The 17,210-nt window shown below is 34.6% G+C and overlaps 1 protein-coding gene across 7 annotated transcripts in view; it reads right to left on the bottom strand.

Moving 5' to 3' along the window:
- Positions 1 to 17,210, bottom strand: part of LOC124176239 (cell growth regulator with RING finger domain protein 1-like) — a 58,040-nt gene that overhangs the window by 25,436 nt on the left and 15,394 nt on the right. The gene's annotated exons all lie outside the window — the stretch shown is intronic.

The following is a 17,210-nucleotide window of genomic DNA, read 5'->3' on the forward strand; positions in this document are numbered from 1 at the left end:
GCACACCTCATCGATCAACTAATCGGCCTCTCGGATAGAACGGGAATGATAACCGACCGCAGGAATGTTTCAAGTCTATGAGCAAAGGTAATGGTAAGTAAGAGGGGAAATAAGATCTGTAAAGGAGTGACCTTGTTGCAGCTACGCAGCGAGAGTCACGTAGTCGCAGCGATCCAAGTTGCACGAGCGAGTGGCTGCAGGACTCGTTATTGCAACGGGTTGGTTAAATTTTTTACCTAACATAAGAAGTTACGTTTCTGGACGACGACTCTCTAAATTTTCTCACAATTTGCGCAATTTTTCGCTAATTTTCGCAGTTTCGAGCCTATACATACATGCATACATACATATATATACGTATATACACGGAATGCGAACGTTGGACTTGGTGAAATTCCGAGTCAGATTTTACTCGACGGTCTGCGTGCGCTTTTCTGCGCTCGACTGGCTCTGATTCCGAGCTCTCGGCCATGCGTAGCATTCGGCGTTCGCTTAGCCTTGGATAGTCAGGATGGTGTTGAAATATCTCACTCGTTCGACCGATGCAGTCTTACAACATACCATTTAGCTCCGTATTGCTGGTACATATAATATACATCGGCGGCCTCGTTGCCAGCAGTTGCTTCTGGATTTATTCTGGAACATTGTAAGTACGCGCCGATGATACCGCGCCATACGGAATTATGCTTTTGGCGACAAGCCGATCTAAACGCCTTCGCAAATTCATTTCGACTCTCGCGGTGTCGTCGACCGTAAAAAAAAAAAAAAAAAAACGAAGAAATCATTCGGTCGAGCGTTGTCGGACTAATTACTGTTCGCAAGTATACTTTGGCTTTGTATAATATTGCAACGAGGTTGTATCCGCACCTTCACGCCCTCGTGTCGATACTTTGCCATTATATTTATCCGCTATCGCATGTTTGATCTTCCGTTTGTTCGCGTACAGTTTCTGCGTCAACCGGGATAATTGTAAAAACATACTCGTTCTCCGACTTCCAACTAGAAACACACGTGTTGAGATTAAAGTATCATTTGTCCTGTCCTATTTATTTTTGCGAGAGCTTCTTCCATCTGCGTTGTAACTCGAGTTTTACTTCCGGCGAAAATTAGCGAAACTTCCATAACCGGGAAAAATAAAAATAAAAATAAAAAAAAAAAATGGAAGTCATCTACCTGTAACCGTAACCTCTAAATTGAAATTGCTGAATCAATATTCGAATGTCTGTCCGTACCGCGGGTTAGGCTCGATGAGTAGATGTCAATTTTTAGTTTTCCGCAACGCGTTATTCGTACAACAGGGTATATATTAAGAGTTACGGTTCGGTGTCGAGGTAGCAGTAACGACCATTACGCACAGCCGTGAATGGCAAAGACGTTTTTGACGTAATACGTATATACCTCCGTCTCACCTCGTTATTATATTGACAACCTGCCTATTAATTCCTTTGCCCGAACGTTTTCGACGTCGTCGTAGCGGTTTCCGTTCCCGTCAAGTGAACGGGAAAATAATATCACTGATACTTGCAACCTGGCAGAAGAATATATACCTGTAACACGACGATGACATTAACGATAATAATAAGCAGATAATAGATGATTTTCATCTATCCAATCACATAAACCAGCAATACAAGCTAATTAGTTAATAAAATACCGTGTCTGGAATCGACTGTATTGTTGATTTTACTCACGGGCATAAATTTGACTGGATATTCTGGCTTGAAATGCAGAAAACACGAGCGTTCGTCGTCGGAAATCAAAAGTTTTTGCCGATCAGAGGATAAATAAGTAGATGATATCTATTTGTGAATATTTTTCGGTTCAACGACCATATGCCGAAAATTAATTTACGACTTGCGGTACGAGTGCCCTTGTGAATCTAAGCTTTTGCGATTGCATTGGCAGAGATTTGAACCACGTTCAAGGAAGAAAAAACCAAAAAAAGACAAAAACAGGTTATTAAAAGAGCAGGATGATGTAAATACGATCGAGCTGTAATCCCAATTGGTACTTGACGATTTGCATTGCGTACGCTTTCTTATGAAATAACGTTTATAATTATGCAATGTTAATTACGTTCATTACGGTAATATTTTTCAAGTTCTATCCGAGTTGACGACGTACGTGATTCTTGTTCTGTAAAACATTGTTGTATCTATATAATTTTTTGCTTTACAGCACCGTTTCGTTAATTTGTTACATTTCTTATCATTTTTCCTACGTTTATTATCACTTTTTTGTCAATGGCATAGTAAAATCATTCAATCAATAAATCAATCTGTCTTCAAATCTCATTACCGGAACGCAATTCAATAACAGGGATGCTTCAACAAAGCAAAGCGTACAACAAATAAGGCAAAATTACGAGACGAGCGCTAAAGTATTCAATTATTCGGCACGACGATGACGAAGAACGACGACGCTCTGCCGTTCAGTATTTTATTTATACGATGACGGATATATGTAACTCGGATTAGTCAAACAGCCGAATCCGTTTGTGTACAATATGAATAAAGGAGTGTCCCCCGGAAATTACGATAATAAAGCATAATATTTGCAGAAACAAGTAGCGGGAATTTGAGCAACGATAGCCACGCGCTTCTGCCGATTTTCCGAATGAGTCGGCGAGAGAAGTTTGCGAATTTTCATGAAATATATAGAATAAAATTCTCTCTCTTAATTGGTTTCCACTTGGCAGATACTCAGGGTTCGTACGTTTTTTTGGAATCTCAAATTCCCTGACTTTTCCAGATATTCCAGCCTAAGGATTAGGATTTTTTTAGTAATCTTTAATTTTTTTTTTTTTTTTTTTTTTACACATTAATACTAATAATTTTAATATTAATAACTAACTTACTGTCTGACAATCAATTTACAAGATCGATAGTACTTTGTATAAAAACGAATTTATTTCTTCGACAGACTCAAAATTTCAGTTTTATGTTTCCAAATTCCCTGACTCTACTTTTTCCATGTTTTCCCAAAGTTATCCCACTCTTACCTAACTCCACGTCACACATGGAGCTCTATGTTATGCACATAATGGTTTATGAAATGTTATTAAACACGGTACGCCTGCACAAGTGTTGTAATAACGTCATACGTAAATAAACTCTCGCACGATGCATCGTCGTGCGTTATCTACACGCCATTCTATTTTTAGAATCGAATCATTTCCACACGATGTTTATCGATGGCATTTACAAGATCAAGGCCCATCTTTTTTCATCCATCTTCGCGCGTTGAACCGATTACAAATGTCGTCAATTTTCTCTAATTGTTTTTACCACCACCGGTTTTACGATCCATTTTAATAAAAATTTCTTCGAATCGCAGGTTCGGTATTTCCACGGATCGTGTCAATTGATTCTCGACAAACGGTGAAAAGATGCAGTAATTTTATCGTGATCGATTAGATCGCGTTATTGGATTTACACTTCATGAATCAATCATATTGATTCATTCGACAGGCATGGCATGCGGAAACTCCAACGGCGCCGACATTGGAATCTGACGTGATTCAAAACAAGTGAGTTGTCAACTATGGAAACGATGGGAGTAAAAAATGTTTTATAATTAACTAACAGCTAATTGCAAAATATCAATTAACAAGTATCACGGTACCGTACACTATAAGGAAGTGAAATATGATCGGTATACTAACGGAATGGTAAGATAAGGTGTAAAAAAAAAAAAAAAAAAAATTACAAACATCGCAAAAACATCGGTGAAAAAATTACAAGCCAATTTTTTCCTCCTCTCTTTCTCTCTCTAACTACGAAACCGTCGCGTAGTTACAATAAGGAAAATAACGAGTTCAACGAAGTATGAAAAAGAATAAAACGAACGAACAAATCATAATCACGATCTCTCTCTCTCTATATATATTACATGTAACAATTATCGAATTAAAACACACATCGGATAAATACTGACATACTTCCATCACGATAATGAATAACAATTGACTAAAGTATGTTTTCAATACATTTTTTTTCCTCACCTTTTAAAGAGCATCGAATAAACTTTTGTGAGTTGTACTGCGAAAAGAAAAAAAAAAAGAAAAGAAAAAAACAAAAAACAAAAAAAGAAACAAAGAATCCAAGAGTTACAGATTGAAAGAAAAAAGTTGCTCATTTAAATACGGCGATCAGTTCCATTCATGAACAGAACCACAAATTTACAAATTTCAATCCATGGAAGCGTGACGCGTTTCTTTTCTATTTGCAAATTTTTTTTCACCGGCGAAATTACGCATATACCCGTAGGGGAAATTTAAAGTGGATATAAAAAGCTGGAAGTTAATTGATTACAATTCAGAAATGCAACGTTTGCGTTATCCATACGTGTGTATATGTAAAAGCATATTTTAAAATCTTCTTTACAAGAATAGAATACAATAGATCGTATCTAAGGTAATTATACACGCATTCGGCAGGCACGTTATGTAGCCTGTGAATGACGTTACAGATAATTCCTACGTAGGCTTGTATAATACATACAAATATTCATACCTACATGCATATTGACAAGCAACTTACTACCGGTGAAACTTTAAATTTTTGCCCTTGAGCCTATTAGGTACACGGGCGGTTATATACATACCCATATCATATTTCCATGAGGAAATTTTAGGCAGTCGAATAACTTTAATAATTTATTAACTCTCCGCAGCAGTAAGATAGAAATCGTCGTCAAAGTTTTATAAACAAATAAAACCAGGCTGCGTCTTATTTATTTATTTATTTTTTTCATCTCTTATTTACTTCCCAGAAATGTTCGTCCGAAACTACCCGACTTATTATTCTATGGCATTTTTATTTTCGTTATAATGTAACATTAAATGCACAATTCGTTGCATAATTTGTTTACCTGTTTATACATAATATACATATATCGGGGTGTCAGTTATTTTGCTAATTCTGGAATTTTTTAGATTACCTCCCCAAAAATATGTTCGTAATATAGAAAAAAAGTATACTCTGTGAATGTGAATTTTTTAAATTTTATGAAATACATAAAAGATATCAATGTTTTTAAATTATTTATTGATTTTTTTCAAAAAATACAATTTTACGCTTGAGAACAATGTTTATAGTTCCAACCTGACGTAGGAACACAAAAATAATAATCCATCAAATGTCAAAACTCTTATATTTGAGGAAACCACAATTTTTACGGTTTTACTGAGTGTCATAATATCTACGAAATACGTATACGTTTATCCCAAGTTTTTCTGTTCCTACGTTCAGCTGGAAGCATATGAACTTGATTTTGTCGGTTCGTATTGGTTGATGAAAGAAAACATAATTAATTAAAAAATATTTAAAATTTCAATGTCATTTACGTTTCAAGTTTCAATCGTTTCACGGCACGCGTTAATATTACTAGAAAATTTTGACATTTACAGGGGATATTTTTTATTTCTATAGCAAGAGAATATTTTCTAAATATATATATATATATATTATTACAAGGATGCAGTTTACGTGATTCGATTTATGGACAAAAATTTATATTCTCATGATTTTAGTACGATTGATTAAATATTATTTACCCGGGTCTTTGAAAGAATGAAACTGGAAGCTCGTTCTTTTTTTTCACACGACAACCTCAGAACACGAATTCTTTGCTAATCGAAATGATTTTTGCCAATCGAGTGACGGATGCGTGTTTAGAACAACACATTCGTCTCGCTCCGATATGCATGGGCGCACAAAATAAACAATCTCGAATTAGGACGCAGTTATGTCATTCCGTGATTAAATACTTTTATTTTCACCGCTGCTGCTTCGCCGTTCGCGTCTATAGAAGGTAAGCCATATATATACATATATATACGACGCTTGCGAAAGTATTACGAAATTTGAGCTCGAACGAACGGGCCGATTTTTATACATTTATATACGAAACCGTGCCAATAACGTTGCATAAAAAGTTGCAAAAATCGTCAATAATTTCGAAGATCAAAGATCGAAGGCAAACTGTCGTAAATGATATTAAAATTCGTCCCACTCTACGATAAAAAATTTACACAGGCATGAAAGATAATTATTTGCTTAAACCGCAGATGCACAATTAAATAATTTCAGATTATCTCCACACGCGCGAAAATGTTGAAACACGTCGACAATCGAGGTCTCTGCGGATTGCAATTTGTTTAAATTCTCTATAATATGCAAACGTCTCTGTGTTTGATTTATTTCATTTATTTTATACCGAAAAATTTGTTCCGTCGCTTTTACCGTGTTTCAACAAAATCAGCATAACGTAGGCGTTAAATATCTCTTGAAACGGATCAACGTTTGCGGCTTTATGTATACGTTAACACAGGCCCAATTACCGTATACCATTTGTACAAAAGTACGATATACGTTCGATTTTGCACGCCAAAGTTTAGTATCGCAATCATAAATTCGTTATATTCGTGACGAGAAAGAGAAAGAGAATAAAATTAAAAAAAATAAAAAAAAAAAAAAAAGAAGAAGAAGAAGAAGAAGTACGAAAGAGAACACCACGTGACATAGGAGAAAAGAAAAGATCCGTGATCTGTTCGCTTCAAGATACGAAAGGTGAGAGCGCGGTTTCTCGGGCTTGATAATATATGCATTCATACGTAAACATGATATGCATACGCAGAGGATACGTATACGAATAAACATTATGTATGAATAAAACGTTGATGTGACCAATCCGAATAATGATCTTTGTAGAAAGTGATTTGAAAAGAATTTGCGCGCGTACAATATATCGCAAGAGAGTTGAAAAGACGCGAGCGCCGTTCACTTCAAAGTTCTCGTCGAAATTTCATATACGTAATAAAATGTACAACATATGTATGCAGAGTATAATAATTGTCGATTATTCCGTTGAAAGGTACAGAAATTCTTATTATTTATTTATTCATTTCTAACGAGGAAGATAAATTCCTAGCAACCGGGGAAAAAAAATATATTTTCAATCAAAATTCTACGCAAAGATTGCAAAATTATCTGTACGCGTCTACGTTAAATATTAAATCTGATATATACTATACATATATGTATATAATGTAAATACGTGTTTGAAATACCAACCGTAATTGCATAAAAACAAAACAACAACAACAACAACACCTGTTTCTCTATAAAAATAAAACACGTGCATCGAACATAAAAATATATCACCATGTAATAATTCCGTCATGGACACGTTTCATATTTTATATGACGCGTCGCAAATTTTTATGACCAAACTTTTCCGCGTATATTGTTAACGCGCATACGTACATAACGGCAATGATTCACTCACTGGATGTATGTGGTTTATGGTTAGTATTAATATTTTCGTCACTAATTATATTATCCTCAAACATGAATTCATAAAGAAATAAATCTCAAACCGAATATATAATTAGTTTGCGTATCGACACAAGTATGTAAAATATGTATAAATCTGCGTCCGAACATATATTATTATACATAAAGGAAATATATCATATATTATGTGTGTATATTTTTTGCTTCTCTCAATTGACAGACCGTAAAATCCGATTGAAAAATTAAGAATGAACAAGAAAAACAAAAAAAAAAAAAAAACCACTAAAGATACTTCCAACTGTTTATAATGGGATATAAAACGTATGGTTGTTAATATTTTCTTCTTTTTTTTTTTATTCATCTGGTCCGTGACAATGTAAATAGACAGAATATCACCGTATTTCAGTGGCGAAAAGAACTGATATTAAATTGTAATTAATTTTCATACCGTGTGTATATAAAAACAAAAATAACAACAACAGTCATTATATATGAGACGTGAACTTGTACGTGTATTTATTGTCTGCCGTTTTTATTTCTATTCAATTTCTTTCCATCAAAATTTCTGTGCCTAAATAACTTGAAGAAACAAAAAATAAAAAAATAAAAAAATAAATAAATAAAAAGTCAAATAGTGGAAGAAACGTGACATCATAATTATTTAAAAATTTCCACGTAGCATTGTATTTTTTTCACGTGAATTACGTACCGATCGAGCGTGTAATTATTCGGTGATTTTTCTTGAGTTAATTCGGTAGGTATTTTGTTGAGAATACGATCAAATTAATAATACAAACCGTATTACATGTAATCAGTTGGGCAGAGGCAAGTTATCCAACGTCCGAGATTATTCAAAGATGTGGAAATAGATGTGACTCATTGTTACATGTAAATTGTAACGCGTCTGTAGATCTATATAATACGTATGTATAACAGCTATCCGGGGCTGACAACGAGTGAAAATAAAAAGACGATGCAACAAATTTCGGTATCCATGAAGGCAGCTTATCTGCCCGGAAGCGATAAAAACGAAGACAGGCTGGACGTCGAGTTTCTAAGAATACTTTGCTGCTATAGGAAATAATGAGAGGTTAGGTTAAACGTATTTTAGGTACGTAGGTAGCCAGGTAGTCAGGGAAATTTCATCAACCACATACGTCAAAGCTTCGTTAATTATGAAACGCCGAACCTACGTCCTCCGCCTTATATATACGTGCTTAATACATATCCTACAATACATATATAATGTTTCCGTACAGGTGTACCCTTCATTTCTCTCCGTGTCCGTTACATAAGTTTGTATTCCAAGTCCCGACCGTGTGTGAGAAATTAATAGACGTGCGTACACATACGTACATATTATAGGTAGGTATATAAAGGATAATTGAGGAATGAATCAACTGTTTTGGAAAAGAAATAATAAATTATAATCATAAATTTACAGCATTTATTTATCGATCATTTCTATCGTTGAGAGAATTACGAAGGTTGTTTGGCCAAAAGTCGTTACTGTTTAATAAGCTTATAATGAGATAGGCGTGCACTGAGCTTTCGTTAAATTATAATAGAGTGAAGTCGAACGAATATACTTCATTTAAATAATAATATTCTGAAGCGATTTGAAACGAATCGTCGAAATTTAAACTTTTCTTTTTTTTTCTCTATAATTCTAGAATTTTCTATTTATCAACAACTTTCGAAAAGATTATCGCAGCTTAAGAATACGACAATTTGATAAACACTCGATATTTATAGCGTATGAATCATTTTTCTTCCATTAAAGGGGGGGGGGGGAATACAGTCGCCATTTCGATATCCGAGTCGCCACAAAGTGATATTTTCACAGTCTTAAACATGCCGGACTTGTTGGGATATCAACGAAGCGATGAAAAAAGCTGTGCAGACCTTATCTACACCGTCGGAAATAGTTTCGGACGATAAACAAGGGCAACTGATAACAATGAATTCCAGCTGTGTTAACAATGGCCGACGGAATACGGCGCGATAAAATATATGGAACGCAGATAGTTGCAGAGCCTACTACGAAATAAATAACGTCAACTTTACACTTTTTAAATTTCAAATTTCTCGAATTATTCATCATACGAGGGGATAAAGCAATCGATTCGCAATGACGCAGCAACTTTTGGTGACGAATTCTCTTTCAAACTCGAATTGTGCATATTTCTTATTATACTTTCTCAAGCGTAATTGATCGGTCTGTACAAGTCTCAGTTACACGCCGAATTTGTATGAATAGAAATTTCCTCGTTAATTTGTACGCAATTATATGATAATTGGGCTGGAATCGAACAAACCGTTGTTAGTCGAATCGAAATTTTCACATTTGTACGGGCACATCGGACCGATTATACCGCAATCGAAGTGTATCGCCTGACAAAATACTTGCGTATCAAAATCGAATATATATATATATATTGCATGTCGGCTGCAATCGAAAATTTTTTTAATATAAACAGAACTCTCAATTATTCATAACCTGCACGATCAAGGATCGAACAGCTGCGATTGTCTATCTCACGAACGATCAGTGTCGGTAAAAATTTATGAGCTGATTCTTTTCAATGCAAATTTTCAAATCAACAATCGAGGACAATTTAAGAGTACAAATTTTTTGCTAGTTGATTTAAATTCATTTACATTCAAGTTTCATTTTTACAATTTCAATGCAGGAATGTTTGCAATCAATAACAATAATACTATCACAATGTCAATGCATGCAATAAAATTAATGTGAAAACTGTGACGGTCTGATAGCTGGCTAAAGCTACAGGCGTAAATTTAAAAATTCATATTTGAATTATGCATACAATACGCAATGTTAAGTTTCTAAGTACACAAGGTGAAAAATTAAAGGCAATGAAATAAATATGCTCGACAATTGAAATTGAAAGTATAGTATTCGAGTGAATAACTTGCATAGTTGAAAGTAAGTAAAAGTAGAAAAATAAATAAATTAAAAAAATGCAATCCTTCCAAGAGAAGAGAAGGAACAAAAAATGTTAGTGCATCGTGCAGCGCGCGTTATACGGCAATAATTTGCAAAGTGTAACGCGTTTAAATCGCATATCTAGGCATATTAAATACCTGTACGCACACGTTCACCCTGCCCCAGATTATACGCGAACAACTTTTGTAATATTTCCCAACTTTTATGTACGTATATAAAGTGCGCTGCGCTATAATTTATTCGTAAAAGTAACCGACGACTTTTATACATATATAACCAACAAGAACGAACGAGTCGTAATTCCGCGTCTACGGTAGCGTTTAATAAAAAAAAAAAAAAATAGTTGAATGTAGTATTATTTGACGATAGTTATTAAATTTTTTATACCACCATTCTCAGCGGACGTAAAATATACACGACAAACAAAACATTTGATTAATGGTAGAAATAAATTTTTTTCCTCTTATTTTCGTTCAAAACGTGCGAATATACATTTTTTTAATACATTAACGAAGTGAAAAATTATGTCCAAGGGTTTAAACAAAATTAATACATAATAAAGTACAGACAAATACTCAAACATCCGATGCGAACATAATTCGGCATTATCGTTGAACAAATATTCAGTATTATCAAAGGACACGTTACATGATTTCGAATCTTCGGCCACTAAAAATATTGCGTCATCGTTAGCAGAGATTGTTTAGCGCGTAAGAAACTAATTATTTGTACCATGCAGATATTTTGTCGATAACAATTAATGAGATGATATTTTACGTGATGAGTGATAAAAAAAAATAGATAAATAAAGAATGGAAATACGTAAAAGCGAAAGATGCGTCTCAATTATATTGGTAAAATTATCTATATTATATGTTTATCACACGTGTATATAAATACGTTGTTTGAGACTCCGGAAAGCAGTTCGACAATAACGAATAATCTACGCCCCTGACTCGTTTTACGAGAGTGCGCCAAAGAAACGGAATACCAGAAATAAAAAAATTTCTGTCAGACGGCTAGACGTAGAAAAAATTCTGCATCTGCCCTGTATGCCTAGAGTCAGGCGTAGTTAATTTTTTATTTATATTCGTGATCAAATATGGCACTATTGTACAAATTATATAAATTTCATTAGTCAACAATGTGAGTAAGTTTTGTAGCATTTATAAATTAATAACATCGTTATTTCAAACGGTTCAATGTTTGAGGCCTGATAACTCCGAAACGACTCACCTTACGCAAATCTTTATTCAGACCTTTTTTGTAGAGCGTAAAATTTCTTACAAGAATATGTTTTGTTTATATCTTCACACTGATTCGTTTTCGAGCAATAAAATTCTAAATTTAAAAAAAAATTTTTCCCATGTTATTTAAATGGGAAATAGAAAATTGAGAATCGCCACCTCTAAATATCAATATTAAGAGCTCATGTTTTACCGAGGTCATTTTTGAGGGACACTCGGAAGATTTTTCAATGTTCTTCGAAAAAAAAAAAATAGTCGGTATTTTTGAAACACTCTAATATATATATAAATGTACTTTCATGGTCCCGAAATTGGCGTGACACAAGTTAATTATTATTATTTTATTAAAAATTTCAATACATGAATCGTTAAAAAAATGAATAACACGTATTTAATACAGGTCGAATTATATTTTACTATTCATTCATTGGTTTTAGAAAGTGTTGAAATGTATATCGTGTAAGTAATTTCGGCAACAGGATTAATCGGAAATGTAATTGAAATGTAAATAGGTAGGATATAACCTGAACTGTATTGTTTCAATTTTATTTATTTCATGGAACGTTCATGAACCGGCGAATCATCAACTAAAACGAATAAAACGATAAACAGGTTGAACCGCAATCCGTGGATTGCAATTTATGGGGAAAAAAAAAGAAAAAAATTCAATCTTCACTTGTGCATGAAGTCAAAAACTTGTAAGTTAAAACCACGTTTTCTGTACGAATACATACGATTACAAACACGGGCACACACGCGCTTGTATATATACATTAAAAGTTGTAAGAGAAACAAGTGGAGGAAAATTTATATCCATGCAAAAGCCTGCAGGCTTAAGTAAGATCATTTCTCATTATAATTTTTGTTCTTTTTTTTCTTTTTCTTCGACATACCGACACACTATGATCGTACGCTTGCAGCATGTCGAAGGCCTTGGAAGAAACGGGATGTAAAATAAAGACCATGAGCCGAGACAAGGGACCTTAAAGAAATCGCGTAATTCCGTAAAGTATTTCCTATAATCGTGTATTGAAGTTAGTAACGTTGTCGTAACGATTCGCGCTGAGGATAAACCAGTTATTTTGCCATTTTGGAATTGTCGAGAATGCGGTAAATCGTAATAAAACAAAACAGACTCGTATTTTAAAACCTTGGTTCAATATTACCTCATTATTGTCAGCGTTAGAAAGAATCAATGCTGCAGTGATAATTCATTTTAAATATAAAAATAAAAATAAAAGGATCTAAACAGCTTATTTTTCGCAATAAATCGTACTGTTGTAATTACACGAAATCCATAATTCTCAGTGTTCGTACGAGTGGATTATTTCTCGTACTAACAATAACTCGGGGAAAATTAAATAACGAAGCGTTTGCGAACGAATTTCTTTCGCCGATACCGTGCGGCTTGTTTATAATAATGTGTAAGGCGTGACACACCATGCATTTCGTATGCAAGACACGAGACATTGGCCTCCCGCCGTTCTCATCGTCGGACACAACGGAGTTATGAAATTGTTTTAGGTTACCTTGACCGGCTGTCCGGGTCAAATATGTATCATTTAAATCGGGAGTCAATTACCTCGAGAAAAACGCCGGCGTCTCTTTGCGTAATGAAAAATAAAAAAAAAAAAAAAGAAGAAGAAGTTTCACCATCTATCTGCCAACGAGTAGACATTATATGTATGAATGGAAGGAGGATATTTATCCGAACGATTGTTCGAAATACGGGTTTGATTGTACTTTACGACACCATTCTCGAGATGTGAAAGTAAAAGTGAAGAGCAGGCCCGAAGCTTACGTTGCGCATGGGCTTACGTACAACGAGTAAAAATGAAACGAAAAATTGACGAGAAAAACGATATCGACACGCGTGACACAATTGTGCAAGGTACGCAATTTACACGTGCTCGTTTATAACGTCATCGTAACGTGACAAACGTGGAGAAGGGTGGTGGTCATCAATGAATAACATAATCATTCGAATTACGAACGGAGCAACGCTGCAACGCAACGGTAAGAGAATGCCGTGTATCTAATCACGTGGATAATGGAGTATGGTAACGTTACGGTGCGAAGTGTCGGATGGAAAAATCTGGATAAGAAAACTACGTCGACGAGCCTACGACATTGATCGATGTGTATAATAATATTATGGTGTTTTAAAAAAGAAAGAAAAAAAAAGAATGTAATTTTTTACCATGGCAACCCCTAAAAAGTTTGTTTCTGTAAAAAGAAGAGCGTTCTACGTTAATCGGAAGATTGCGATCAGTTGATTTTTCAATTTTAGACATATTTTTAAATGTACGGAGTATCGTGAGCAACATTTTTTTTACTGTCCATATCAATCGCAATATCAATTTACGTCACAAAGAAGACTTATACTCGTAATACCAAGTCTCCGGTTGACGTTTGAGAAGTGTATAATCTGACGACTTGTTCAATCATTAATTCAATCTCACAAAACAGTTATAATTTAATATGAACTTTTAATTTAGGAGAATAAGATTCTCGGTTAATATATCGTTGTGTTACGATCGTGAAATTTTTGGTTCAATACAAATGTCAGGAAAGAAATAATAACTAAAGTGCTGCAACGTGTTTCTTTAAAAATTTTTAAAAAAATGTGAAAAGTGAAAGATCAGACGAGTCTTTTCACGGAATCTTTCTTTTAACATAAAGAAACTTTTCAGGGGTTGTCGCGGTAGAAAATCGTGAATTATGGTTTTCTCAAACACCTCGATGTGTATACAAGGTGTAAACATATATTATCAAATAAACCGTAATTCGTGGATAACCAATTTTCCGCTCCTTCATCGGGATCATCGTGTATTCTGGACTCGGTCGTAATATTTGGCGGGATTCTGATGATACGAGCTGCTTCTGCGCTTTGACACAGTCTCAACTGGCGATGGTTGTTGGCTCCAAATTGGGTTACGATTACTTAAGAAATCGTGAGTTGCGTTTTCAATCGTTAATATTACAGCGTCGTAGGCTGAAGGTAAACAATCGAGCTACTCCGATGAATTCTTCTCGCTGTTTCGGTCGGTCCTGTTCCTTTTGAAAATCAAGCTTTTCTGCTCTTCGTCGTTGATCCCGAATCCTGCGCACGGAATCGTTGACGATTACGCGTCATCGGATGTCGATCGGCTGATCAAACAACTCGCGTTCGTCGATATTTTTTGTTCATCCCGCTGCAGCGCCGACGTCTCGCATCAGACTTTTCCTTATCTTAATCTTCTAATTTTCAATCATTCATTCTGTTATTTTCTCAATTAATTGATATTATAAGCAAAACACGATTTCACGTCATTAATCAATTATCATCACCTGTATATATAACTATGATATAATATCGTTATCGAACGCTTTCTTAGCATTCTGTTTACATATTCGAATGCAATATTGAAATTCCTTCCAGCGAAAGCAATAACTTCGTCCAATCGATCACTCCGGCAACAGATCGAAGTGCATCTGAATCCAGAATTTCAATACTAAAAGTGATTCCGCACGAATTAATTAAAGTATCCGAACGTCACTCCTGGCAATTTCAAGCGCCGATTTAAATTCACTTCAGGTTAATTGAAATGTCTTCAAGCCTCAAGTTGAATGAATTCGCACTTCAAGCGACATTGAGAGAACTCGAATCACGTCGGTTATATTTAAAGTAGAAAGAAAAAAAAAAAAAACTTCTCAGCTGCTGTTGTTATTGTTATACACTTGACTTCGAGCGCAATAAATTCCCCGAATCTTTATCAGCTGCGCAATTTTTCAAACTACAAACGAATACCGCCACTTGTTGTCATTTAAAAAATTACAGGCACAGTAATAATACGTTTAAGACGTTTATTGTACACATACGTGGAAATCGATGACGTTTAAGATTTCAAGTGTGAGAAAAAATGAAAATAAAAAATAATGTAATCGATTGCTGTATAAGGTATCGGATAACGTCGAAGAAATATACGTGGGAAAAATTAGTTGAAACAGATTGAAAAAAAACAAATGTAACACGATGCTATGGGATATAGGTACGTATACGCGCATAATAATTTACTGCTGATAAAACATTCAATTTCAGAGAAGAGAGAAAGAAGAAAAAAAAATACACTCTTGTATGCTAATAATGAATGGTATGATGGCTCGTCATTGGCTAATTTGAAATTCAAATATCATATAGGTATGGATATGCGAGCGAATAAATCACCAAGTATTTCATCGCATGTATCGTATTAAACGTGTAGAATAACAGAACCCGCGTTCCAATTTCCAAATAAATTACAAATAATAAAACTTTCAGCAATATGAATGCATAAATAATTATATGGAGATAAACTGAGGTGACTACAGACTCGTTACATTTGTTTTGATACGTTATCGACTCTTTGTTTTTTAATGGTTTTTTAACCGTTAAGGAAAAACAATTTAACGATGTCCTGTTTTACGCTTTTATACTTATCACGATCAACTTGGTTCGTCATTTTCAATTTTCGTTCCTTTCGTAAAACCATCATCAATACCCAAATTAATTATTCGATATTACAAACATATTTAATATGTTTTCACGTTATCAACTATATATAGATAAATGCGTAATTGGTCCAAGTCTCATAAACAAGCTGTCAAAAACACCGAACGACAGCATATATTTTCCGTTTAAATGTACGTGCTAATATAGTAATTAATGCGTGGTGCAGTAATTGCTGAAACAGCCGTCAACTCGACGTTGGCGATAAAATCTGACTAACTTCGTAAACGAAATGCAAAGATTTTGCATAAAACGTTACAAATATTACAAACATGCATGCCTCATATATTATCACGGCACTTTCATTACGGAAAGGTTCAACGGCTTGCGAAAGGATTAATTTTATTCAATTTCTTTTATTTTCACCAACGCGAGCGGACGAAAAAATAACTCAAGTCCGTACGTGTATGTTCGAATATATTGCTACGAATGTTGAATTAATCATATGGGGAATACCGCACGTTTTAAAGTACGGACTCTTGTTTTGCGTAATTCTATTTTTCAATTATAACCGTTGGTACAGTAACGCGCAACAAACGCCGCTATATATTTCATTCGATCACCGCTGTAATCGAATTACGCTGCATGCCAATATAAAAATAATTTTTTCTTACCCCGACATCATAAATCGAACGTAAAATGTGTGATATTTTATTCGCAGGATAGAGAGAGAGAAAAAAAAAAAAAAATATAACAGAATTTGACGAGCAACGAGAATTTTCGTCAAGACTGTACGAAATTTCGAGGATAAATTTGCACGAGATCCCTTCTTGCCATATTCGATCATATTAGGTAAACTCCAACGACGATGTGCATACATCTTAAACACGATATAGGTAAATATATAAGAAAATTAAAGACATACGGCACGTTTTTATATAATACTTGACGGAACTCTTCGAGAAGAATGCAAAGTCAACAGACGAAACAGGTACAACAGTGGTGATGGCCCAAGGCTCGAATGTAAAAAGATGGAATTCCCGGCGTGATAAGTGCCTCTTAAAAAAGTGAATGAAAAAAATTTCGAAAAAAGCACATGCGCACGTAAGCGACAATTGTACGATGCAAATTTTTCCCACCACATATATTTATTTCACAACTCTGAAATTCCCACGCTCTCACTACCTCCGTTTACAAAAGTTTTCAGATCATCGTCGTACGCACAG

Source organism: Neodiprion fabricii, chromosome 2 (genome assembly GCF_021155785.1).
Source record: "Neodiprion fabricii isolate iyNeoFabr1 chromosome 2, iyNeoFabr1.1, whole genome shotgun sequence".
Classification (NCBI taxonomy): domain Eukaryota; kingdom Metazoa; phylum Arthropoda; class Insecta; order Hymenoptera; family Diprionidae; genus Neodiprion; species Neodiprion fabricii.